The sequence below is a fragment of the Loxodonta africana genome, chromosome 1 (genome assembly GCF_030014295.1).
Source record: "Loxodonta africana isolate mLoxAfr1 chromosome 1, mLoxAfr1.hap2, whole genome shotgun sequence".
Classification (NCBI taxonomy): Eukaryota; Metazoa; Chordata; class Mammalia; order Proboscidea; family Elephantidae; genus Loxodonta; species Loxodonta africana.
Window position 1 is genome coordinate 75,719,413 of NC_087342.1, and position 26,859 is coordinate 75,746,271.

General features: G+C 40.2%; 2 non-coding genes and 1 pseudogene across 2 annotated transcripts; all 3 read right to left on the minus strand.

Moving 5' to 3' along the window:
• The window catches only part of LOC100675140 (palmitoyltransferase ZDHHC5-like), a 48,474-nt pseudogene that overhangs the window by 16,508 nt on the left and 5,107 nt on the right, over positions 1 to 26,859 (minus strand).
• Positions 2,621 to 2,692, minus strand: TRNAM-CAU (transfer RNA methionine (anticodon CAU)). Its single transcript has one exon. It is a non-coding gene; the product is annotated as a tRNA-Met (tRNA).
• TRNAK-UUU (transfer RNA lysine (anticodon UUU)) lies at positions 12,615 to 12,687 on the minus strand. Its single transcript has one exon. It is a non-coding gene; the product is annotated as a tRNA-Lys (tRNA).

Below are 26,859 nucleotides of genomic sequence, written 5' to 3' on the forward strand. Positions count from 1 at the left end.
CATCGTCTTTCTTGATCATACACTACCTCCTGAAATGGTTGAACATTGGCCAATCCTTTTTGGTACAGTAACTCTGTATTCCTTCTATCTTCTTTTGATTCTTTTCTGCATTGTTCAATATTTTGCCCATAGAATCTGTCAATATTGCAACTCAAGGCTTGAATTTTTTTCTTTAGCTCTCTCAGCTTGAGAAATACCAAGTGTGTTCTTCACTTTAGTTTTCTAATTCCAGGCCTTTGCACATTTCATTATAATGCTTTGTTTTCTAGAGCTGCCCTTTGAAATTTTCTGTTCAACTCTTTTACTTCACCATTTCTGCTGTTTGCTTTATGTTCAAGAGCAAATTTCAGGGTCTCCTGTGACATTCATTTTGGTCTTTTTTTTCTTTCATGTCTTTTTAATGGCCTTTTGCTTTCTTCTTGATGCCATCCCACAACTTGTCTGGTCTTCAGTCATTAATGTTCAATGCATAAAATTTATTCTTGAAATGGTCTATAAATTCAGGTGGGCTATACTCAAGGTCGTACTTTGGCTCTCTGGACTTGTTTTAATTTTCTTCAGCTTCACCTTGAACTTGCACATGAGCAATTGATGATCCATTCCACAGTCAGCCCCTGGCCTTGTTTTGACTAATGATACTGAACTTCTCCATCTTCTCTTTCCACAGACGTAGTAGATTTGATGCCTATGTATCCGTCTAGCGAGGTCCTTGTGTATAGTCACCGTTTATGTTGTTGAAAAAGGTATTTGCAATGAAGAAGTTGTTGGTATTGTGAAATTCTATCATGAGACCTTGGATTTCATTTCTTATCACCAAGGTCATATTTTCCAACTACCGATCCTTCTTCCTTATTTCCAACTTTGGAATTCCAATCACAAGTAATTATCAATGCATCTTGATTGCATGTTTGATTAATTTCAGGTTGCAGAAGTTAGTAAAAATCTTCAATTTCTTCATCTTTGGCCTTCGTGCTTGGTGCGTAAATAGTCTTATGAACTCTTCTTCCTTGCAAGTGTATTGATATTATCCTGTTACTAACAGTGTTGTAATTTCAGAAAGATCTTGAAATGTTGTTTTTGACGATGGGTGCAAAGCCACCCTCTTCAAGTTGTCATTCCCAGTGTAGTAGATCATATGATTATCTGATTTAAAACAGCCAATGTCAGTCCATTTCAGCTCCCTAATGCTTAGGATATTGATCTGTATGTGTTCCGTCTCATTTTTGCCAACTTCCTATTTTTCTAGATTCATACTTCATACATTCCATATTCCTATTTAATGGATGTTTGCAGCTGTTTGTTCTCATTTTGAGTCATGCTCATCAGCAAATGAAGGTCCTGAAAGCTTTACACCATCCACGTCATTAAGGTCGACTATACTTTGAAGAGACAGCTTCCCCCAGTTTTATTTTGAGTGCCTCCCAACCTGAGGGGGTCATCTTCCAGCATTGTATCAGACAATGTTCCACTGCTATTCATAAGGTTTTCCTGGCCAATTTTTTTTAGCGGTAGATCACCAGGTCCTTCTTCCTAGTCTGTCTTAGTCTGGAAACTCCACTGAAACCTGCCCACCCTGGGTGACCCTGCTGGTTTTTGGAATACCAGCTGCATAGTTTCCAGCATCACAGCAACACGCAAGCCACCACCATATGACAAACTGACAGGTGAAAGGTGGCCTGATGAGCATAATCCTCCTTTTTGCCATTGACTTCATTAGCTTTGAGGTGTTTTCGCTTCCTGAAGGAATATTCACCAACTTGGAACCCCTCACAAACTGTTCCAGTGGATACTTAACATTTTTCCTCATAAGTTTAGATATTTACAAAGGATGGTATATGACAAAGTTTTAAATATTTTTGAAGATTACCATCACTCTTGAATCAAATGGATTCTAAAACCATAGCGACTTAATAGCTGCCAATATCTCTTTGAAAAATAGAAGAATGTGCCCTTCTTTAACAGTTGGACATTTTATATTGATCCTTCAACTTAAATTGTATTTTCACAGCATTTTATGCCATATTTTTATGCATAAAGTCTTTCCTTGATCATCCTACCATACTTCTACAAATCTAGTTTAAACATTGGAATTTTTTTATTTCTTGGGACCACAAATATGTGTTAATTAATTCTTCTGGACTGAGTTATATTTACGTTTACTGTAGTATGTAATCAATCAAACATCATAAGTAGATAATAAATTTGAAAACTCTTTTACTGGAAGAGGCAACAGATGCAATGTGGAATTTGTCATCTTCTCCGTGAAACTGCATACAATATACAAGACTACCTCAATTGAAGTAGGCATCTCCGACTCAATATTTTCAGTTATCCCCTTGTTGGACACCTGGAGGAAAGGATTTTTCCGATGGGGCCATGTGCCTGTCAGATGAATAGGAAAAGCATCTTAGATTTGTCTACTGGGAGAATTGCAGGATTTCTAAGGCTCAAGGTTCAAGATTCAGGAAGGATCTATTTCTAAAGCAATTGAATTCTCAGGCAGGTGAACTTTAGGAAAGATTAAATACGGAAAATGAGAATTTCAGAGTTTGATTTAATGTTAGTTCCCGTAGCCTAGTGTGAATGCAGTTTATGGAGAGAGAAGTAGTTGTAAAACAAATAGCAGAGGATGGTTTCGATCCATCAACCTCTGGGTTATGGGCCCAGCACGCTTCCGCTGCGCCACTCTGCTAGCTGGCATGTTAGTGCAACTGCTCATCTATTCAAAGATGAAGATCGGTTTTTCCATGGTGAGAAAATAGGTTTTTATCCTGTGTGTATATTTCAGTTCCTCTCTGCCAGTGGGTCCCGCCCCCCCTTTCCTCAGCCCTCTTGGAGATGCTGTCTCTGGACAAATGGCCCCAGCGTACCTCCTTCAGGTCTGTGCTTTCCCAACTTGCCAGAGTGTCAGAGCTCGGAAATGCTTTTACCAGGAGCCGTTCGTTGCTGAGAGAGATCCCAAGAAGAGCCGGCTGAGCAAAATCCTCAGTGCAGAATATGGGTAGCCGTGAAGCCAATTCCGCTGCCACTGCAGAGGAATGGTATTAACCATCTTATTCGTTTCTGTCAAAAAATTTCAAACAATCATTTAGATGAAAAACACTTAAAAAAAATTTCTTGCAAGGCCGCAAGATTTTCAAAAGGCCGGTGCCTCTTGGAATAGAGTATAAACCGAATTTATAGCTCAAGTTATTACACAACTGAGACAACTTCGATTGGATTCCCGTTTGGGTCTGTTTTGAAAAAACAAAGAAATAACAAACAGCAAACTTCATAAAGACTTCCGTGACTTATATCAGGCAACAGGATTTTTAGGAAATCTCCGCACACCGGGGGTCCTGTTTGCAACTTCCTTTGTGATGATGTTACTCGGGGATAATCCGGAATGTAAACCTTTTTGATGAAAGGTAAGTTTTTGGATGGTGAACATACTGTCTTCACTGGGTCACACGGCTTTTTTTTTTTTTTTTTACTTTATTTTCCCGTTCAGATAAAACTTGAGAAGTCTCTACAGTGTTTTCTTTCTCAGTAGAGAGGCAAGCGTAGCTGCTTACAGAGCCGAGGACCCTCTTTCCAATTCCGACCACACACACAACCTTCTTCCTAAGCGCTGCTGCTGGCGCGGGCAGCGGCGGCCCTGCTCAAGGTTCTGTGCGGTCTCAGACAGCAGGTTGAATATTTGGAACGCGCGCCTCCTTGCGAGACAGACAGAGCAGAAATCTCATTGGTCACATTACGGCCAAGTCAGGTTTCTCGATAGACCCTTGGTGGCGCAGTGATTAAGGATCTGTCTGCAAACCGAAAGGTCACAGTTCGAATCCACCAATCGCGACTTGGAAACCATGTGGGGGCACTTCTACGATAGGGTCCCTATGAGTTCGACTCGACTGCAACGGGTTTTGGGTTTTTTTTTTCTTTTGTTCCAACAAGGGGGCACTCATTTGAAATAGCCTTTAATTTCGACCTCCTGACGGTGACCTGTGGCACAGTAGTTAAGAGCTACGTCTTTTAACTAAAAGGACGGTAATTCGAATTCACCAACTTCTTGGAAGCTGTATGGGGCAGTTCTACTCTCAGAATCGACTAGATGGCAATAGTTTTTTTTTTTTTTTTGGAAGGCAGACCACGTGGAATGGACTTCTGCTTAGCGAAGATTTCTTCAAGCCAAGACCAGGACAAAGATGGCCTTGAATTCTGAGATGTTTTCCCACCATTGAAAGAGGAGGAAGCCCAGAGACCGGGAACCAGACTGCAGTAAACTCCGAACTGCCCCTTGTAGTCAGGCCTGAAAAATCACACATAAGTTTTAGCCATGAGCTGGACTCTTCAGTGCTCATATTTCCACAACCAACCTGGTCACCAACCAATCTACCTCTTCCGATAGTATGCTGCACATGTACATGACTTAGTCTTTTTTGTTTTAAACTAAGGAAGAATTAGTTTCCTAAATGGATGTCGGGTAGAATAGAAAGAACACACAGGATAGAGATGAGCCTCAGATTCAATTAAGTCATCAGTAAGTCACAGGAACTCAGAACTAAAGGTGACCTTGAGTACATAAAGGAGATTCATGGATTTGGGGCAGGGTGGGGGGAAGGTGTTACTTTCTATTATCCTTGAAACCAGTGTTGAAGATTTGATGGCTCTGGAGAACTTTTTTCATTGTATAGATAAAGAAGTGGAAAACCAGATGTTTCCACAATATCAGTATTCATCATTTACATCTGAGGGAAGCAATTAAACTAATTTGAGAATGGGAGTACCCATTTAGAAGAGGCACAAAGTCCAACTGACACAGGAACCATCATCAATAAATTAGTAAATTTGATGTTATCCATTTATTGGTTATAAAACACAGGTTTTTATGAGATTGAGCTAAAGGTTTCAAAATTATCACCACATACAAGCTGGCCTTTGTTGATGATTTAAAGAGCTGGAAGAATGTCCTGAACCTTCAGTTAAACCCAATGCAAGCCAGATATTAATGCCTAGTTCTAGATAGAACTACTTTAAACATGAAGCTAAGCCTTTTCATGGCTTATACACACACAGTTTTTAAATTGGTCTTTCTAGCAATATCAGAGCTGCAATCATTTTTGAAAATTATATAATTCCAGCTCTTTCACTGTGCAGGTAAAGAAGTGGAAGTATAAACATTTTAGTTACCTGCATATATCAATGGATATTCTCAATGGGCATACTAGCCCTAATCAAGGATTTCAATGCTCCTGTTACTGAATTGTGTATCATCCAAATAATTACCTCTTATATTTTTGTGATTATGGAATCTATAAGAAATTTTTACTGATTGTCTAGTGACCATCTCCACGTTTTACAGAGTGTGTTTTAGTTTACAAAGCATTTTCACATACGTTATTCATTTGAGATATAACACTGTTATATCTAAGCCGGGTTTGGCAAAGTCTATTATACAGATTACGGAATTGATCCTCAGGGGTGTAACATTAATTTCTTAGGATTGAATTCAAGTTTGTTGACCTTCAATTAAATTTTTATAACTATATCATTGAACACATTAACATTATTTTCAACTGGTTTCACATGTTTTTGCTAAAAAAATAAAAACCATAAAAAACAAAAACAATTAGGAGTACAGTGCTTTATTCAATTTTGTATGGTAAATATTGTGGGTTTCTTATAGATTAGAACACTTTTAGAAAAAAAATAAAATCAATATCACATCAACATATTATCAATAATTCCTGTAGATGTCTGTGTTTCAGACAGTCTCCTCCCTGCCTCCATTCATACTAAAAACTCTACCTCCTTTTGAAAATTAGAGTTAGCTGCCCTTGCCAGTATAGAAACTCCTTTATTTGCGTAGTTTATTGGCTTGACAAACCTCAAATCATGACAACAGTGTAGCTTTAGATTCAGTGGAACTCTTACTGTAAACCCTCATGGAAACATATTCTTTCTAGGAAAAATGACCTCTAGATGCACCAAACCTAAAGTTGTGGGAATGGGAAAGACAATGAGCCATTGGGAATAAAGTGAAAGGGGTCACTCCCACTTCTACCTCTCAGTCTTGGCACACATATATTCCATCTGTAATGTAAACAGAAACATGTAATGTTCAAGGTATGTTTCACTTTTTAAAAAAAATAATTTCTATTGTGCTTTAAGTGAAAGTTTACAAACCAAATCAGTCTTTCACACAAAAACCCATATACACCTTGCTACACACTCCCAATTACTCTCCCCCTAATGAGACAGCCTGCTCTCTCCCTCCACTCTCTCTTTCCGTGTCCTTTTCGCCAGCTTCTAACCCTCTCCACCCTCTCATCTCCCCTCCAGGCAGGAGATGCCAACATAGTCTCAAGTGTCCACCTGATCCAAGAAGCTCACTCCTCACCAGCATCCCTCTCCAGCCCATTGTCCAGTCCAATCCACGTCTGAAGAGTTGGCTTCTGGAATGGTTCCTGTCCTGGGCCAACAGAAGGTCTGGGGGCCATGATGACCGGGGTCCTTCTAGTCTCAATCAGACCATTAAGTCTGGTCTTATGAGAATTTGGGGTCTGCATCCCACTGCTCTCCTGCTCCCTCAGGGGTTCTCTGTTGTGTTCTCTGTCAGGGCAGTCATCATTTGTAGTCGGGCACCATCTAGTTCTTCTGGTCTCAGGATGATGTAGTCTCTGGTTTATGTGGCCCTTTCTGTCTCTTGGGCTCGTAATCACCTTGTGTCCTTGGTGTTCTTCATTCTCCTTTGATCCAGGTGGGTTGAGACCAATTGATGCATCTTAGATGGCTGATTGCTAGCGTTTAAGACCCCAAATGCCACTCTTCAAAGTGGGATGCAGAACGTTTTCTTAATAGATTTTATTATGCAAATTGACTCAGATGTCTCCTGAAACCATGGTCCCCAGGCCCCTGCCCCTGCTACACAGGCCTTCGAAGCATTCAGTTTATTCAGGAAACTTCTTTACTTTTGGTTTAGTCCAATTGTTCTGACTTCCCCTGTATTGTGTGCTGTCTTTCCCTTCACGTAAAGTAGTTCTTATCTACTATCTAATTAGTGAATACCCCTCTCCCACCCTCCCTTCCTCCCCCCTCTCTTAACCTCAAAAGAATGTTTTCTTCTCAGTTTAAACTATTTCTCAAGTTCTTATAATAGTGATCTTATACAATATTTGTCCTTTTGCCTCTGACTAATTTCACTCAGCATAATGCCTTCCAGGTTCCTCCATGTTATGAAATGTTTCACAGATTCCTCACTGTTCTTTTTCGAAGCATAGTATTCCATTGTGTGAATATACCGTAATTTATTTACCCAGTCATCCGTTGATGGACACCTTGCTTGCTTCCATGTTTTTGCTATTGTAAACAGTGCTTCAATAAACATGGGTGTGCATATATCTGTTCATGTAAAGGCTCTTATTTCTCTAGGATATATTCCAAGGAGTGGGATTGCTGGATCGTATGGTAGCTCTAGTTGTAACTTTTTAAGGAAGCACCAAATCGATTTCCAAAGTGGTTGTACCATTTGACATTCCCACCAGCAGTGTAGAAGTGTTCCAATCTCTCCACAGCCTCTCCAACATTTATTATTTTGTTTGTTTTGGATTAATGCCAGCCTTGTTGGAGTGAGATGAAATCTCATTGTAGTTTTGATCTGCATTTCTCTAATGGATAATGATCATGAACATTTCCTCATATATCTGTTAGCTACCTGAATGTCTTTAGTGAAGTGTCTATTCATATCTTTTGCCCATTTTTTAATTGGGTTATTCGTCTTTTTGCAGTTGAGTTTTTGCAGTATCATGTAGATTTTAGAGATCAGGTGCTGATCAGAAATGTTTCACTTTTTGAAGGACAGACAGCACCTCAACTCTGCAGCGTATCATCTTCAAACTAGTCCTTCAGCGACATGTTTCAAAAGTATTCCAATGTTTTATCAGGCTAGCATCTTCTGGGTATTGTAATATACAATAGGATCAATACATCCCTTTGTCACACACCCATTGTCACTACTCCTTTGTTATAAAGTAGGTCCCTTGGTAAAAAGCAATGCTATGTGTCATACTATTTTGGTTAATTAGACTCAGATTGTGGTGCTGGCCAAGGCTGCAGACAGAAATGGTAAACTCATGCCTGGAATTCATGTTAATCTGAATCAGGAAAAATTGCTGCCTTTTCAGGGTAGGAGTCCAATGTCATTAACTTGCCACTGAGGGGCTGGTTGAGTTCCTCAAAAGATAGGACTTTATTTAGAGGTCAACACTGATCTCTAGCTGATAGTTCAAGTATTCAGTAGCAGTAGCAGCTATTGGGCTTGTGCATGGACTTCACCTCCTCCACCATGGCTTTATGGGCCCATTGTACAAGTCCTTGGGTGACTAAAGGGAGAGAAGGGCTGACATCTACTAGATGAGTTGATCTGTCCACCTGATTGTTTAATGCCTGTTCTGAAGTAGATGTGTATCTGGTAGGTATTAATACATAATAATAAGACTCTAAACATCGTGACTATTCAGATAGGTCAATCCACATGCCTTTCCTCAATACCTCCTTGTCACCAATCTTCAAATCTTGTTCGTTTCAGATCTTTGACCATCTGTTAATCATTCCTCGCTGCCTAGGATTCTATGCACAGTCTTACCCCAGGTCACTTCTCTCTCCAGATAAACTGGGTGATCAAATGAACCATCTAAAGATTTCCTTTCACCACTCTTTTTCAGTGTCACCACTGAGTTGGGGGTTGTGCAACAGTTTTTAGCTCACACCAACATACAGAGCTCACCTATCTATGAACAAGTGATTCAATTAACAAGGGCTTCCACCCCCCCCCCCATAATTCTCCTTATAATGCTCCTTAAGGCTTTTCTGATTTGCCACACTGGTTATTTCCACTCATATCTCATTATTCAAGTCAAGTCACATGACAAAGCCCTGTATCAATGAATGGTAAGTATACTTCAGCAGAGAGGGAGAGGAAGTGTACGTATATATTTTTTTAATTTATTCAGAAATAATTATAGATTCACAAGAAGGTGCAAAGATAGTGCAGAGAGAGATCATGTATCCTTCACCCAGTTTCCACATCTTACATGATTATAGTGCAATACTGAAACTAGGAATGTGATGTTGGCACAATGTATATGTATAGTTCTATGTCATTTTATCCCATGTATAAATTTGTATAACCACCGTTGCACTCACAATACAGAAGTATTCCATCACCACAAAGATCTCCCTCGTGCTACCTGTGTATAGTCACACCCACCGCAGCTCCCCACCATCCCTAACTCCTAACATGTTTTCCATCTCTATAATTTTGTTATTTTGAGAACAATACATGTAAATTGAATCATACAGTATGTGATCTTTTGAGACTGGCTTTTCTTCACTCAGTACAAAACCCCTGAGATCCATCTAAATTGCTATATGTGTAAATAGTTCATTTTCTTTTTATTGCTGAGAAATATTCCATGTTATATGGAGCCCTGGTGGTATGGTGGGTAAGAACTCAGCTACTAACCAAAAAGTTGACAGTTCAAATCCACCAGACCCTCCTTGGAAACCCTATAGGGCAGTTCTAGCTGTCCTGTAGGGTCACTGTGAGTCAGAAATGACTCCACTGCACCTAATAACAACAGCAACAATTCTATAGTATAGATGTACTGCAGTTTGTTTGATGGACCACTTATTGAGGAATGTTTTGATTTTTTCTAGTGTTTGGCTATTACAAAAAAAGCCACTATGAACAATAATATACAGATTTTGTATGGGCATAAGTTTTCATCTTCCTGGAATAAATGTCCAGTAGAGCAAGTGATGAACTGTATGGCAAGTATGTTTAGTTTTTTTTTTAAGAAATGGGCAAATTACTTTCCAGAGTGACTATTCTATTTTATATTTCTATCGGTAATGCAAGAAAGATCCAGTTTCTTTGAATCCTCTTCAGCCTTAGTTTTATTTTTACTCTGTGAATAGATATGTATTGCTATCTCATAGTTGTCTTAATTTTTCATTTTCTTAATGGCTAATGAGGTTGAACATCTTTTCATGTGTTTGTTTACCATTTGTATGTTCTCTTTCATGAAATCTGTCTTCATGTCTTTTGCCCATTTTCTAGTTGGAGTGCTTGTTTTTTTGTTTAATGTTGATTTTGAGAGTTCTTTATATAGTCTAGATACGAGTCCTTTGTCAGATATGTGGCATACAAATATTTTCTCCAGCCTGTAGCTTGTCTTTTTATCCTCTTAATAGTTGCTTTTGCAAAGCAAAATTTTTTTATTTTGCTGAAATCTAATCGATCAATGTTTTTCTTTTATGGATTGTATTTTGGTGTCATGTCTAAGAATTCTTTCCCAACTACAAGGTCCCCCAAATTTTTTGTTTTTTTCTGAAAGTTTTATGTTTTCTTTAAACCTGTGATCCACTTTGAGTTAATTTTTGTATAAAGTGTGAGGTTTTGATTGAGATTAATTTTTTTTTTTGCCTATAGACGTCCAATTGCTCCAATACTATTTTAAAAAAGCTATTATCCCATTCCTTCATTGAATTGCTTTTACACATTTGTAAAAAAAAAAAAAAAAATCACTTAGCTTTATTTGTGTGGGTTAATTTTGGCGTTCTCTATTCTGTTTCATTGATTTATGTGTTTAACCCTTTGCTAATACTGCACAATTTTGATTATTGTAGCTGTATAACACACATTTTTTAATTTATTTTTGTAGTTTTGTTGAGAATATACACAGCCAAAACGTAGAACTCAACAGTTTCTACATGTACAATTGATTACATTCTTAGGGCTGTGCAACCATTCTCATCTTCTTTTTCTGAGCTGTTCCTCTCCCAGTGATGTAAACACACTGCCCCTTAAGTTCTGTATAAGTCTTGAAATTGGGTACAGTGATTCTTCCTGCTTTATTATTTTTTTTTTGAATTGTTTTAGCTATTTTAATTTGCCTTTCCATATACATTTAGAATAATCTTATCTATCTACAAAAACAAAAATCTTGCCTGGATTTTAATAGGAATTGTGTACACTTGCATATCATTTTGGGGAAATTGACAACTCTACTATGTTGAGTCTTCCAATCAATGAACATGGAATATCTCTCCATTTATTTAGGCCTTCTTTTATTTTTCTTTCATTAGTTGTATAGTTTTCAGCATGTACATATTTGGCTAGATTTACACCTAAATATTTCTTTTTCTTCTTTTTTCAGTGATTGTAAATGGTACTGTATTTTAGTTTCAGTGTCCATGTTCTCATTGCTAGTATATAGAAATACAATTTATTTTTATATTTTAATCATGTATTCTGCAGCTTTGCTGAACACACATATAAGTTCTAGGAGTTTTTTTTTTTTTTTGTAAGTTCCTTAGGATTTTCTATGTAGACAACCATGTTGTCTGCAAATGAAAAGGGAAATACAATCCTTGGACAGAAAGGGAGGAGAGCACATGTGTTTTAAAAGAAAACTTCAATCCACTGAACATCAACTGCATCATCAACACACAATTGACAAAAATGACAGGCATGAATGGTAATGTGTGCAGACATTTCTGGGTAGGTTGATATTTCACTTCAAGACCGTACTGCAAAGCTTGTCAAATAATTTCTTACCGTTTGCGCTCGTCACTAGAGTGTGACATCACCACGATCTGGTCGAGCAGTTTCCTTTATCTGTTCAAGTAGCTCATTTGTGAGAGAGAAAAACTGAAGGCCTTGGTTTCGACACTATGGATATTTTACTGAATACATATAATTAGGGGGGTGGGGAGGTTTATAGCACTTTAGAAGAAAGCTCATCTTCCTTGGTATTATATAAATGAGTCAAAAAAGTCTTCTGTGTATTGGTTCCAGGTTGTTTATTTCTTCACAGCAAGCCAAGGCTTTTAGCCCAAAAAAGCCCCCTCTAGCCCATCAACTCAAAATCGTACATATCCAATTGTTTTTAAAATGGCCCGAATAAGCAGATTTTTAGCCACTCAGATCCTGCCTGCTTTACCTGCCCCTCGAAACTGCACCCAACATCTGTTCTCGCTGGATAAGAGACAATCCTGTAGTTATAGGGACTCTAAGGTGCTGCCTCCTTGGAACCCGCTAACCCAAAGGCTCCTCACTTTGCTGCAAGATGACATCGCGCCCCTTCTCCTCTTCCCCAGGAGTTTTTATGTCATCTTCCTCTTCTGGTGGCTCCCTCTTTCACTTGCCTGTGGCAGACCTCCCACTGTGGGGGACCGCCCCTACATGCGGCTGTCGATGAGAATTAGGGGCTGATGAAGAAAAGACATGAGTTATCGTTGCACAAGTTTTTTGTTGGGGCCCGAATTCTCTCGAACTAATTACACGTGAATTGTAAGCCCTTTGTAGTGTGTGTATCTCGCCTAAAATGCTGCTGGCTAATAATGCAATTATTCCCTAATTTACAAGAAGTCTAGTGACTAACAACTTGCTAAAGTCGTCTTCCGCTGGGCGTAGAAAGGCAAATCTTAGTCAACTAGCTAAGGCTGAAGGCAACTGACTTCTGGGTGTTTCTTCAGTCAAGACAAGTAAAAGTTGCCAAACGTTAACCTAAATTTTCTTCTTCAAGCAAGGGGAAAGAAAATATATTTTTTTACCCAAAGACTGGAGATTATAGCGCCTGGACAGGGACTTGAACCCTGGACCCTCAGATTAAAAGTCTGATGCTCTACCGACTGAGCTACCCAGGCCCCTGAGGGACAACTGTCATCACACATAGTAATAGGGTCAATGAATAGCACAACTGCTCAATGGTATTATGCATTCTTGTATTCAAGAAAGGCAGTTGACCGGATGTTTAACTTCCATGGAGTTAATTCACTCAGCACTTGTTTGTATTTTCTGCAGGTCTGTATAGAAGGAATGTATTTAAATGGCTTCGAGAAAACAATCCTTATTTGTGCGGTTTGTGAAAGAGGAAAATAAAGGCAAGAAATCATCTGATTGCTCTCAATAAATATTTATAGAATGCCTAATCAAATCTGTCAGGCACCGTCCTATTTACCTGGCACCAGGAAAAGACCAAAAAAAAAAAAAAAAGACATAAGGGGAACAAACAAGACAGAAGTGAAAAGCAACCAGTGGAGAACAATGGTTAGAATCCGCCAAATCTGGTAAAATCTGTCAAATTTTTTCTTGGTGCAAGAAATAAATGAGTCATTAAAAAGGAAGGGATTGTCGTGGTGAGTGTGAGTACTCCTGCTTTGCGCCCTCAACTTCACTGCCTTTTGGGTGTTCTTACAGCCTAAAAGAATTTTTACAGTCTTGGGTAGCCCTTTGTCTGCTGCAACAAGTGGGTGGCTTTAAAGAACAGAAATTTATTTCCTCATAGTTTTGGAGGCTAGAAAGCCAAATCAAGACATCGGGTTCAAAGGAGGGTCCTTCCTTGTCTATAGCCCCGGGAATTCCTTGGAGTCTGTTTCCTTCCTTGTGTGTGTGCGCATGTGTCTATTCTGCAATTTTTATAAGGTACGGCTCAGAAGTGATTAGGTTTAGGACCTGTCCTACTCTGGTATTACCTCCAAACAGGGTTATATTTACAGGTACCGAAAAACCAAACCCGCTGATTCCGACTCATACTGACCCTACAGGACATAATAGAAGTACCCCATAGAGTTTCCAAGGAGCGTCTGGTGGATTCGAACTGCTGATATTTGGTTTAGCAGCCGAGTTCTTAACCACTGTGGCACCAAAATACCAAGCCAAACCCGTTGTGGTCGAGTCCTTTCTGACTCATAGCGACCCTACAAGACAAAGTAGAACTGCCCCATAGGGTTTCCAAGGAGCACTGGGTGAATTCGAACTGCTGAGCGTTTGGTTAGCAACTGAACTCTTAACCACTAAACCCAGTGCCCTCGAGTCGATTCCTTACTAGCCACCAGGGTTTCCTACTGTGCCACCCACCAAAACAAAAGCCACTGCCATGGAGTCGATTCGGACTTATAGTGACTCCATCGCGACCGTATAGGACAGAGTAGAACTGCCCCGTAGAGCTTCTAAGGAGCACCTGGCGGATTTGAACTGCCCACCTTCTGGTTAGCAGCCATAGCACTTAACCACTACGCCATAACCAAGAAAATACTAAGCCCAGTGCCATCGAGTCGATTCCGACTCAAAGCGACCCTATAGGAAAGAGTAGAACTGCCCCAGAGAGTTTCCAAGGAGGGCCTGGGGGATTCAAACTGCCGACCCTTTGGTTGGCAGCCGTAGTGCTTAACCACTAGGTCACTAGGGGTTAGGAATTCTGCATTTCTTTTGGGGGAACACAGTTCAGTGTATAATACTCTCCGACATTTTTTTAGTGGATGGCTAACATTTTTCATCATAAGTCTAAATTCTTCTGAAGAATGTAATGACTTGTATAAAAATAATCTAAAAAAGTATAACAATTGAATACCAATATCCTTTTTTTAAAAAGAGAGATAAGCACGTCTTTCTTTAATTGTGAAAGATTTTACTTTGATCCTTTATCTCCTTGAATTGGTATTCCCATTCTTTGTCCCTCATAGAATTTTATCCCAGTAGAATGTCTGTGTTTAGTCTTTTCTTGATCCCTCTACCATACTTCTCTGCACGAAATGTAGGTATAAAAATTGAATTCTGATGTTATACTCTTTCTTATGGCCCTAAATTTGTATTAACAGTAATTTTTCTGGATTGAGTTATATTTGTACCTACATTTTTTTTTAATACATAATCAATCAAAATGTCATAAGTAGATAACAATTTGAGAACCCCTTTACTGGAAGATGTAATGGAAGTACATGGGGGAATTTGTCACCCCCCTCTTCTATGAAATTGTGAACAGTATACAAGACCACCTCAATTGAAGAAAGCATTTCTGAATCAATATTTCCAATTGTTCCAATGTCAGGCACCTGGGAGGAGATAATTTTTATATCCCAGAACAAAGTGCCACAGTCAGACGATTCTTTATTTATCAGAAATGTCTTAATTTATGGATGAGATTTTTCCAATGAAGGTGGGAAAGAGGGACTTTTGTGCCACACTTCTGTGGTCAACTCTCATGCAGAAGAATTTTAGGAAAAGGTTTTTCGTGGAAAACATTAAGCTTGGAAGATCTAGGAATTTATTTAGTTCAAGATCTCTTTGCCTGCAAAGCATGATTTGAGTACTAAAGCAAGAAGAGAGTTGCTGGAAAATCCCATAGCAGAGGATAGCTCTATCCTTTGATCTCTAGTTAGGAGGCCACCTTGTTTCCGCAGCACCATTTTGTTTGTAGATTAACATTTGTCACTAATATTCAGTTCTGTTACCACAATTAGGTTTCCCAACATGAGGATGATTTCATTTTCTTTTCCACATCTATCTTTTTCCTTCTTCCCTCCTCATTCACCTCTCCCTTCTCTGAGCTTCTCTAAGATTGGCTCCCTTGAGGACCAGATGGCTCCAGCATTCCCCCCAAGTCTGAAATTTCCCATTCTGCCAAAGATTCTGGGGAGCTGTGAAGTCATCAGCTCTACCCTCCAGGCAGAAATGTCTTAACCAGCTGCTATATAAATCTCTGTTTTCTCTTTGTCTGCATGGGAGCTAGACATTCAGAAGAACCAGGACCCTGGAATGAAGAGCCACATAACTTGCTAACTGCTAACCAAAAGGTTGGCAGTTGGAGTCCATCCTCGGAAAATGCCTGGTGATATAAAAAAAAATAAAAAAAATTTTTTTTTTTTTGATATACTTCCTCAAAATCAGCCACTGAAAATCGTAGGGAGCACAGTTCTACTCTGACACACATGGGGTGGCCATGAGTTGGAGGCCACTTCACAGCAACTTGTTGGTTGGTTGGTACAGCTCAAGTTAGCATAGAAAAACCACGATTCTGATAGGATAAACTTTAGGTCTGTTTTGACATAGACTAGGGATTCCTTTGTTTTAAAACAGAATATTCTTTTGGGGGGGTTTATCTCAGGGAACAAGGCTCTGAGGAGCCTCAGGACAACAAAGCTCCTGCTATTTGAAGCTGCCTCTGCATGGTATGTTTTAGGAAATACATGGCAAGATGCTTAGTGAGAAGTTCACTCCACACAAGCTGGGGAAGACAGACATGTGAGGATCGTTTACAAGCCAAGGAATACCTGGTACTACTAACAAGGAAGGAATTAATGTATATGGCTGAGACCCTGGTGTGGACTGTAAGCATCCAGAATTGTGAGAAAACAAATTGCTGTTCTTTAAAGACACCCACTAATGGTATTTGTGTTACAGCAGTATTAAGAAAGTAAAACAAAGTTATGGCTTGAATTTTGTTCCCCAAAAATATGTGTTGTAAATCCTAACCACTATACCTGTGGTTATAACCCCATTTGGGGATGGGTTTTCTTTATTATGTTAATGAGGCAGTGTTAGCATAGGGTGAGATATAAAAGAGATTAAATAAGCGATCAAGCAGAAATGCGGGAAGCGAGATGCCAAGCCACATGAAAATCGCCCAGGAGCAGAAGCTCAAAAGAGACAAGGACTGTCCTTCAGAGCTGACAGAATTAGAAAGCCTTCCCTAGAGCCAGCACCCTGAATTCAGATTTCTAGCCTCCTAACTATGAGAAAATAAATTGCTGTTTGTTAAAACCACCCACTTGCAGTATGTCTATTATAGCAGCACCAGGTAACTAAGACAAATTTGAAATTGATTTTGGTGTAGTGTAAGGTATAGATTCAATTTTATCTTCTTTTTTTACAAGTAGTTATCTGGCTGTCCCTCCAGTATTTGTTTAAATATCCATCTTTTCCCCCAGCAATTTGAAAAATTATTTTTATCATATACTAACTTTCCATGTGTACTTGGGTCAATTTTTGGACTTTCTATTATGTTCTATTGGAAACTCTGGTGGCGTAGTGGCTAAGTGCTATAGCTGCTAACCAAAGAGTCGGCAGTTCGAATCTACCAGGCACTCCTTGGAAACTCTATGGGGTAGTTCTACTCTGCCCTACAGGGTCGCTACGAGTCGGAATCGGCTCCATGGCACTGGGTTTGGTTTTGGTTATTATGTTCTATTGGTTTGTTCATGTATGAATACAAAAGTATTTGGCTGAGTTCTTTAGAGAAGTGTATAAATATATAGAAAGAGAGATTTATATCAAGGAAATGTCTCATGCGATTGTAGAGGCTGGAAAGTCCCAAGTCCGTGGGTCAGGTGAGGCTCTTCCTGATTCATGTAGCCACAAGGGCTGGCAAACTCAAGATTGAGAGGTCAGACAGCAGGCCTCTGGCTCACAGACTGTGAAGGCCGACAAATCCCAAGATCAGCAGGTAAGCTGCTAGCTGAATTTCCAAGAACCAGAGATCAGATGAACAGGAGCCAGCTGCAAGATCCAGAACAAGCAAAAGCTCATGAGTTTTCCCAGAAAGTCCACCTGAATTGGATGCAGGTCACTCCCCCAAGGAAATCCCGTCATCATGGAGGAGATTACATTACATCAGATCTCGTTGTGGAGGTGATTACATTATTACATGGCTGCCAAACTGCATCAAAGCTGACAGACCACTAAGAATCATGGCCTAGTCAAGCTGACACACAACCTTAACCATCATAACAGCATTGTCTTCATCTTACAGGTATATTTTAATATTCAGTAGAGCAAGAACCTCTTCATTACACTCTTTTTAATTTTTATAACAACTTTTAATTATTTTTTTCATATCAACTTTGAAATCAACATTTCTACCTAAAGAAAGTTTGTATTTTTTGTTGGGATTGCCTTAAAATTCATAAGGATTACTCTGTTACATAAACAACATAAACTTAGAAAGAAAGACATCTTCATGAGGTTGACTCATACTATTCAACAATAAGGAACATTTTTCCATTTCTTCAGATTTTCATTTGCTGATGTGGCACAACACAAAATGATAAGAAACAGCAGCAAACATTTAATAGTAATTGGGAAGTAGAATGTATGAAATATGGATCAAGGAAATTTGGATATCAGAAAAAAAATGAAATGGAATGAATAAAGATTGATATCCTAGGCATTAGTGAGCTGAAATGGACTGGTATTGACCATTTTGAATTGGACCATCATATGGTCTACTCTGCCACCCCACCCATTGCCATTGAGTCAATTCTGACTCATAGCGACCCTGTAGGACAGGGTAGAACTGCCCCACAGGGTTGCCAGGGAGCACCTGGTAGATTTGAACTGCCGATCTTTTGGTTAGTAGCCATAGCACTTAACCCCTACGCCACCAGGGTCTCCATCTACTATGCTGGAAATGAAAAACTGAAGAGCAACGGCATTGCATTCATCATCAAAAAGAACATTTCAAGATCTACCCTGAAGTATAGTACGGTCAGTGATAGACTAATATCCATACTCCTGCAAGGAAGACCAGTTAATATGACTATTATTCAAATTTATACACCAACCACTAATGCCAAAAATGAAGAAATTCAAGATTTTTACCAAATTCTGCAGTCTGAAATTGATCAAATTTGCAATCAAGATGCATTGATAATTACTAGTGATTGGAATGTGAAAGTTGGAAACAAACTAACAAAAAAAGGACCAATAGTTGGAAAATATGGCCTTGATGATAGGAATGAGGCTAGAGATTGAAGGATAGAATTTGGCAAATCCAATCACTTATTCGTTGGAAATGCCTTTATGAACAACATAAATGAAGACTCTACATGTGGACCTTGCCAAATGGAATATACAGGAATTAAATAGACTACATGTGTGGAAAGAGATGTTGGAGAATCTCAATATCATCAGTAAGAACAAGGCCGGGGGCCAACTGTGGAACAAACCATCAGTTGTTCATATGCATGTTCAGGTTGAAGCTAAAGAAAATCGTAAAAAGTCCACAAGAGACAGAGTACGACCTTGAATATGTTGTTACTGTTAGGTGCTATCAAATCAGTTCCAGTTCACAGCAGCCCTAAATACAACAGAACAAAACACTGCCTGGTCCTGTGCTATCCTCACAGTCGTTACTGTATTTGGGCCCATTGTTGCAACCGCTGTGCCAATCCATCTCACTGAGGATCTTCCTCTTTTTCACTGGCCTCCTACTTCACCATGCATGATGTTGTTGGGTATATCCTGCCTTACTTTAGAGAATACTCAAGAATAGATTTGGCACATTGAACACTGTTATGGATTGAATTGTGTCCCCCAAAAATGTGTATCAGCTTGCTAATCCATAATTCCTAATGTAGTGTGATTGTCCACCATTTTGTGATTTGATATGATTAGCCTATGTGTTGTAAATCCTAACCTCTATGATGTTAACGAAGCAGGATTAGAGGCAGTTATGTTAATGATGGAGGACTCAATCTGCAGGATTAAGTTGTATCTTAAGTCAATCTCTTTTGAGATATAAAAGAGAGAATGGAGCAGAGAGGAGAGAAATCTCATTACCACCAAGCAAGAAGAGCTAGGAGTAGAGTGTGCTCTTTGGACCCAGGGTCCCTGTGGTGAGAAACTCCCAGATCAGGGGAAGATTGATGACAAAGACCTTCCCCTGGAGCAGAAAGAGAAAGAAAGCCTTCCTCTGGACTGGCATCCTGAATTGGGACTTCTAGCCTGCTAAATTGTGACAGGATAAGTTTCTCTTTGCTAAAGCTATCCACTTGTGCTATTTATGTTACAGCAGCACCAAATAACTAAGACAGAATTTGGTACCAGCAGAGTGGGGTGCTGCTCTAACAAAAAAAAACAGATACCTAAAATATAGAAGCAGATTTGAAAATGTGAATGGGTAGAGGCTGGGAGAGTTTGAAAGTGGCTGACAGTAAAAGTCTAGATTGCTTTAAAGAGACTGTTAGTGGAATTATGGACATTGAAGACAATCCTGGTGAAGACTCCAAAGGAAGTGAGGAGAAGAACACCAAAGACACAAAGGAAAAGTTAGTCTAAAGGACTAATGGACCACAACTACCAGTCTCCACCAGACTGAGTACAAGACAACTAGATGGTGCCCAGCTACCACCACTGATTGCTCTGACAGGGATCACAATAGAGGGTCCCGGAGAGAGCAGGGGAAAAGTGTAGTACAGACTTACTGGTCTAACAGAGACTGGAGAGACTGGAGAGATCCAGAGAGTATGGCCTCCAGACATCCTTTTAATTCAGTACTGAAGTCACTCCCGAAGTTCACCCTTCAGCCGAAGATTAGAAAGGCCTATAAAACAAACAATAATACATGTAGTTCAACCATGTATATGAGACTAAATGAGAATACCATTCCAAAAACAAAGACGAGAAGGCAGGAAGGGACAGGAAAAATGGACAAAAGGAAATGGGGAACTTGGGCTTGAGAAGTGGAAAGTGTGGACACATCGCAGGGTTGGGAACCAATGTCACAAAACATATTGTGTATTAATTCTTTAATGAGAAATGAATTTGTGCTGTAAACTTTCACCTAAAGCACAATAAAAAATAAAACAAAAAAAGAAGGAAATGAGGAGAGCTGTAACATAGGAGACAGAGCAGAGTACAAGGATTACAGGAAGCAGAGTTATCTTGGTCTCAAAGGGTAGGGCCACAACCCGTGTGGTCTCAAAGGGTGGAACCATGGTCTGTGGGGTCTCAAAGAGTGGGACCATGGCCTCCTACTTTTCAAAGTGTCAGATCTTCACCAACTCGGTTCTGGAGCATGGGACTGCCTTTCACTAGTGCCAGAGGGATGAGTTCAGATCTGCTGCCCAAAGCTGAGAGGGTGGGGCTACCATGCCCAAGGGGCAGAAGAAACGGCCTGCTATGGCTGTGGGGATGGAGTCACCACTCAGATGGAATAGGATAGGTTACTAAGACAAACACTAATGACCAAAGATGTGGGATGACATCAAGGACAACATACATGAAGGAAGCCAAAGGTTATTAAAAAAAGGAAAGAAAGAAAACATCAAAATGGATGTCAGAAGAGAGTCTGAAACATGTTCTTGAACGCACAGTAGGGAAAGTGAACGGAAGAAATGACAGAAGAGCTTGTCTTGGTTATCTAGTGCTGCTGTAACAGAAATAGCACAAGTAGATGGCTTTAACAAAGAGAACTTTATTCTCTCACAGTTAAGGAGGCTAGAAATACAAATACAGGGTGCCAGCTCTAGGAGAAAGCTTTTTCTTTCTCGGCTCTGGGGGAGGTCCTTGTCATCAATCTCCCCCTGGTCTAGGAGCTTCTCAGTGCAGGGACCACAGGTCCAAAGAATACACTCTGCTCCTGGCTCTTCTTGCTTGGCGGTAATGAGGTCCCTCTTCTCTCTGTTCAATTCTCTCTCTTATAACTCAAAAGAGGTTGACTTAAGACACAACCTAACCCTGCAGATTGGGTCTTGCCTCATTAACATAACTGCCTCTAATCCTGCCTCATTAACATCGTAGAGGCAGGATCCACAATACATAGGAGAATCACATCAGATGACAAAATGGTGGACAATCACACAATACTGGGAATCATGCCTAGCCAAGTCAACACACATTTTGGGGTGACACAAATCAATCCACGACAGAGCCAAACACAAGATTTCAAGTTGCAGCTCAAGAAGACCAAGTATTATAAGAAAATGTGCAAAGGCCGGAGTTATAAAACTGTAAGTGAAGAACACACTTGGCATGTCTCAAGCTGAAAAAAATGAAGAAAAATTCAAATCTTGAGTTGCAATATTTAAGGATTCTATGGGTGGGTACTGGGTTTACGGGCAAAAAACTGAATGACGCAGGAAGCATCAAAAGAAGAGGGAAAGAATATACTGAACCACCGTACCAAAAAGAATTGGTTGCCCTTCAACCATTTCAGAAGGCAGCATATGATCAAGAACCAATGGTAGTAAAGGAAGAGGTCCAAGCTGCACTGAAGGCATTGGCAAAAAACAAGGCTCTAGTCATTGATGTAATACCAATTAAGATGCTTCAACAAATGGATGCAATGCTGGAAGTGTTCACTTGCCTATGCCAAGAAATTTGGAAGACAGCTACCTGGCCAACCAATTAGAAGAGATCCATATTTGTGCCCATTCCAAAGACAGGTGATCCATGGAATTCACAATTATCAAAAAATATCATTAATATCACATGAAAGTAAAATTTTGCTGAAGATACGTCAAAAACGGTTGTAGCAGTACTTTGATGGGAAACTGCCAGAAATTCAAGCTGGATTCAAAAGAGGACATGGAATGAGAGATATCATTGCTGATGTCAGGCGAATCTTGACTGAAAGCAGAGAATACCAGTAAGATGTTTACCTGTGTTTTACTGACTTTGCAGTCAATATGACTATGCAGACATTAAATTGCATGGATTGTAACAAATTATGGATAATATTGCAGAGTGGAAATTCTAGAACACTGAATAGTGCTCATGCAGAAACTGTACTATAGACCAAGAGGCAGTTATTTGAATAGAACGAGGAGATACTGCATGGTTTAAAATCAGAAATGGTTTAAAATCAGGGTTGTATCTTTTCACCATACTTATTCAATCTGTACGCTGAGTAAATAATATGAGAAGCTAGACTATTTGAAGAAGAATGGGGCATCAGGATTGGAGGAAGACTCATTAAGAACCTACGATATGCAGATTACACAATCTTGCTTCCTGGAGGCAAAGAGGACTTGAAGCACTTACTGATGAAAATCAAAGTATGGATCAAAGTATGACGATCTGTATGAATTACACCTCATCATAAAGAAAACAAAAATCCTCACAACTGGACCAATAAGCAACATCATGATAAACAGAGAAAATATTGAAGTTGTCAAAGATTTCATTTTACTTGGATCCACAATCAATGCCCACGAAAGTAGCAGTCAAGAAATCAAACGACACATTGCACTGGGCAAATCTCCTGCAAAAATAAACTCTCGAAAGTGTTCAAAAGCAAAGATGTCAGTTTGAGGACTAAGATGTGCCTGGCCCAAGACATGGTGTCATGGACTGAATTACGTCCCCCCAAAAATGTGTGTATCAGCTTGGTTAGGCCACGATTCCCAGTATTATGTGGCTTTTCTCCATTTTGTGATTGTAATTTTATGTTGAGAGGATTAGGGTGTGATTGTAACACCACCCTTACTCAGGTCACCTCCCTGATCCAATGTAAAGGGAGTTTCCCTGGGGCATGGTCTACACCACCTTTTATTCCTAAAAGATAAAAAGAATGGGAAGCCAGCGGAGAGTTGAGGACCTCATACCACCAAGAAAGCAGTGCCGGGAGCAGAGCACGTCCTTTGGACTTGAGGTTCTTGTGCTGAGGTGCTCCCAGACCAAGGTAAGATGGATGACAAGGACCTTCCTCCAGAGCCAACAGAGAGAGAAAGTCTTCCCCTGGAGCCAGCACCCTGAATTCAGACTTCTAACCTACGGGACTATGAGAGAATAAATTTCTCTTTGTTGAAACCATCCACTTTTGATATTTCTGTTATAACAGTACTAGATGACTAAGACATATGGTATTTTCAATCACCTCCTATGCATGTGAAAGCTTGACTATGAATAAGGAAAACCAAAGAAAAATTGATGCATTTGAATTATGGTGTCAGTAAAAAATACTGAATATACTATGGACTTTCAGAAGAACAAACAAACGTGTCTTGGAAGAAGTATAGCCAGAATGCTCCTTAAAACCGAGAATGGCAAGACTTCATCTCACTTACTTTGAACATGTTATCAGAAAGGATCAGTCCCTGGAGGAGAACATCATGCTTGTAAAGTAGAGGGTCAGTGAAAAAGAGGAAGATCTCAATGAGATGAATTGACACAGGGGCTGCAATAATGGGCTCAAATATAGCAATGATTGTGAACATGGCACAGGACAGGGCAGTGTTCCATTCTGTTGCACACAGTGCACTGTGAGTTGGGACCAACATGAAGGCATTTTTGTAGGCATGTTTTGTAGCTTTCAGGAAGATTTGACAGTTTTGCTCATGTTGATTTGGCACACTTCTGTTACGTTTAATAGGTCCTTTATTTTTTGTTTTTGTTATTGTAAATTTTCTTCTTCATTATAGTTATAAATGAAGTATATTGCTTTTTGGGTTTAATTTTGTATCCTGAAAATTTACTAAATCTTCTCATTGTTTATGTTACAGTTTCAATTTACTCTCTTCAGTTTTCTAGGTAAAAAAATGGAACCACTGAGAAAAGGAAGATTTCAGTGTGTCCCCTCTTTTCCTGCTGGTATGAGTAGGAAACCCTGGTGGTGTAGTGGTTAAGGGCTATGGCTGCTAACGAAAGGTTCAGCAGTTTGAGTCTGCCAGCCGCTTCTTGGAAACTCTATCAGGCAGTTCTACTCTGTCCTATAGGGTCGCTGTGAGTTGGAATGGACTCGATGGCACTGGGTTTGTTTTTTTTTTTTTTGGTGTATGACTACTAAGAGTAAAAAATGACCCCCATTATGCATATCCCATATTCTTCCCTTATTTTCCCATCTTTGATGTTTATTATACAGAGAAACAGACCTGGTAATGCAGAGGAGGAAAAGAATAAAATCCATAACAACAATAAAAAACATTTCTAGTTGAAAAATAATCTGGTTTCCTCCAAAGCAAACAATTGCACAAAAGACCATTGAGTCTGGTCCTGTGGTTAAGAAAGGGAAGGTCTCAAAAGATGGAAGGAGGGTTGTTACCCCAGTCTCAAAGGTCATAACTCTCTGACCCTCCAAACACACTTCATTATTTAAAAATTTTCTCATCCTCTTGGAATAAATGATTTAAAAAATGACCAGGAAAGGAAGGGAGCCTGATTCTTCCTTGCAGTCTAGGAGTGGAGTAACAGGTGGAGCACCTTCTCTTGTTCTTGGAGGGTGGCTACAATGTGGTATACAGATTTTTGTACTGAACTGGTGAAGACTGTCAGTTTGATGGGCCAGTTGGGACCAAATGTGGGTACCTCTCAACTTTCCATTGGTAAGCCAGTGAAGGGGCAACAGACTTTGTGAAGCTAAACACAGCTGCCCTTACACTTTCCACTAGTTCAGTGCCATTTGCTAAGTCAGTCTTAAGTGATTTTTGCTGAGGCAGCCTTATGTAAGTCTAGAGGCATCCCTGGCATGTAGCTACTATTGTTCACCACCACTACAAAACTTCTGCTCTCCCAGTGCAGGGCGTGGAGTTCCTGTTTGGTCCTGCTGCCACCCAGGACCTGCCCCATATGTAAGTCTCCCTAATAAACTTCTTTGCTGCCACCCTAGATTTGTCCACCTCTTTCTTCAGTCTTTCAGCATCCTCCATTTTTGGAGGCAAGTTTCACATTACTGATGCATGCTCCGACAATTGGCAAGCCAATCAAGAGACTGAGGAAATGACAAGTGGGAGTGAGGCCTCTGCGGAGGAAGCCCTATGGTGGCCAGCAACCTCCATGTGGAGAGTTGTGGCCTGTATACTGATGTGTGTGGACCACTGTATGAGTACAGGGATGCCTCAAAAATGCCAAGTGGCATAGCTTGGTTGTGAGAAGACACATAACTTCAGACTTGTGGAAAGTAAGCTAGGAAAGCAGTAGCAGCTTTGCTCTGGGCTGTTCAGCTGGCCAACGATGCTCAGCTAGCCACTGAAGCACACGTAAGAGCTTTGCCGAAAGAGTTACAGTTGGAAAGGGATGTGTGGCCATGAGTGATATATTGAGCAGCCACATCTGTGAACAGGATGAGCAACTAGAAACACTCACCTGCAGATTTGTAAAGATGGGGGAAAGGAAAGTGCCAAAGGCAAAGATCAGGGCAATACTGATGAAAGGTCACTGGGACACAAAAATGTGGAATCCTTGCGAGAGCTACTCAGTTGTGGAGGTGATAGTAGAGGATGAGCCTGGCTTTGCAGAGCGGTGCCTTCTGGCATGTCCACTCATTAACCATAAAATGAAAGCTATCCATGAACCTGATGCCCATACACAAGAAACTCTGCCTGCCAGTTCTATGACAATGTGGGAATATACCCCCCACTGAGTTGATTGAATTGTGTGGGAAATTCCAACATAAAGGAAAGGAAACCACTGCAACTTGGTTATTACATCTGTGGGGAAGATGATGTCTCTTTAAATGGAGCCAAGGCAGAAAAAAAAGAGTACATAGTATAACCACCCACCCCACCCTCCAGCAGGATTTACACACAGTTCGCAACACAGTTCACAACACAGATTGGATCATCTTGTGTTGTAGAAGGGAATGGCCAAATGATGGGGATCTTCCTGGTATGGTTGGGAAGTGGTCTTCCATAGAGCAGTTACAGGAACCAATATGGGAGCTAGGAATGTGCCACACCATTTATACTGAGCACTCCTGGGGACTAGGCAATGAACTCTTTACTGCAGGAATGAAAGCAAAGATGCTACAGTGGCCCGCCCTCCTAGTGTGGCAAGCTGGTGCTTATAATTAGTTCTTTGGTGGGCCAGACAGCCTACTAGGTGGGACAAGCCATAGCTGACTTGGGTGAAACTGAGAGGGCTAAACAGAAAGGGATGCAAGCCATGGGAAGAGAGAAAAGAAAGGCTGAAAACCCTGTAAGATAACGTCCAAGGACCCATTGAAAGTAACTTGAAAGCAGATGTGGGTGGATTTAATGGCTGCCAGGACAGCAGTAGACAAGATAGATAAACAACCAAATGCAGTTTTGGTCAACCTCTGGAAGAATCTGAAGCTGGAGGACCAATACTGCCCTCTGGGTCCTATTGCCCCCTTCAATGAAGTGCCCCTAGTCACAGGGTGGACCCTATCAATCCCCAGGGACTAGGGGTGGGGCCGAGGTCACCCAAAGATCAAAGCCCTGCCGGGGGACTGGAAGCTCCTTGTAGAGGTCAAAATACATTGGTCCAGAACAAACAAGCAGTGGGTGCAAGCTTTGGTTGATAAAAAAAAAAAAAAATTTTTTTTTTTTTTTACAAAGGCAGAATATACCCTTCTCATTGGA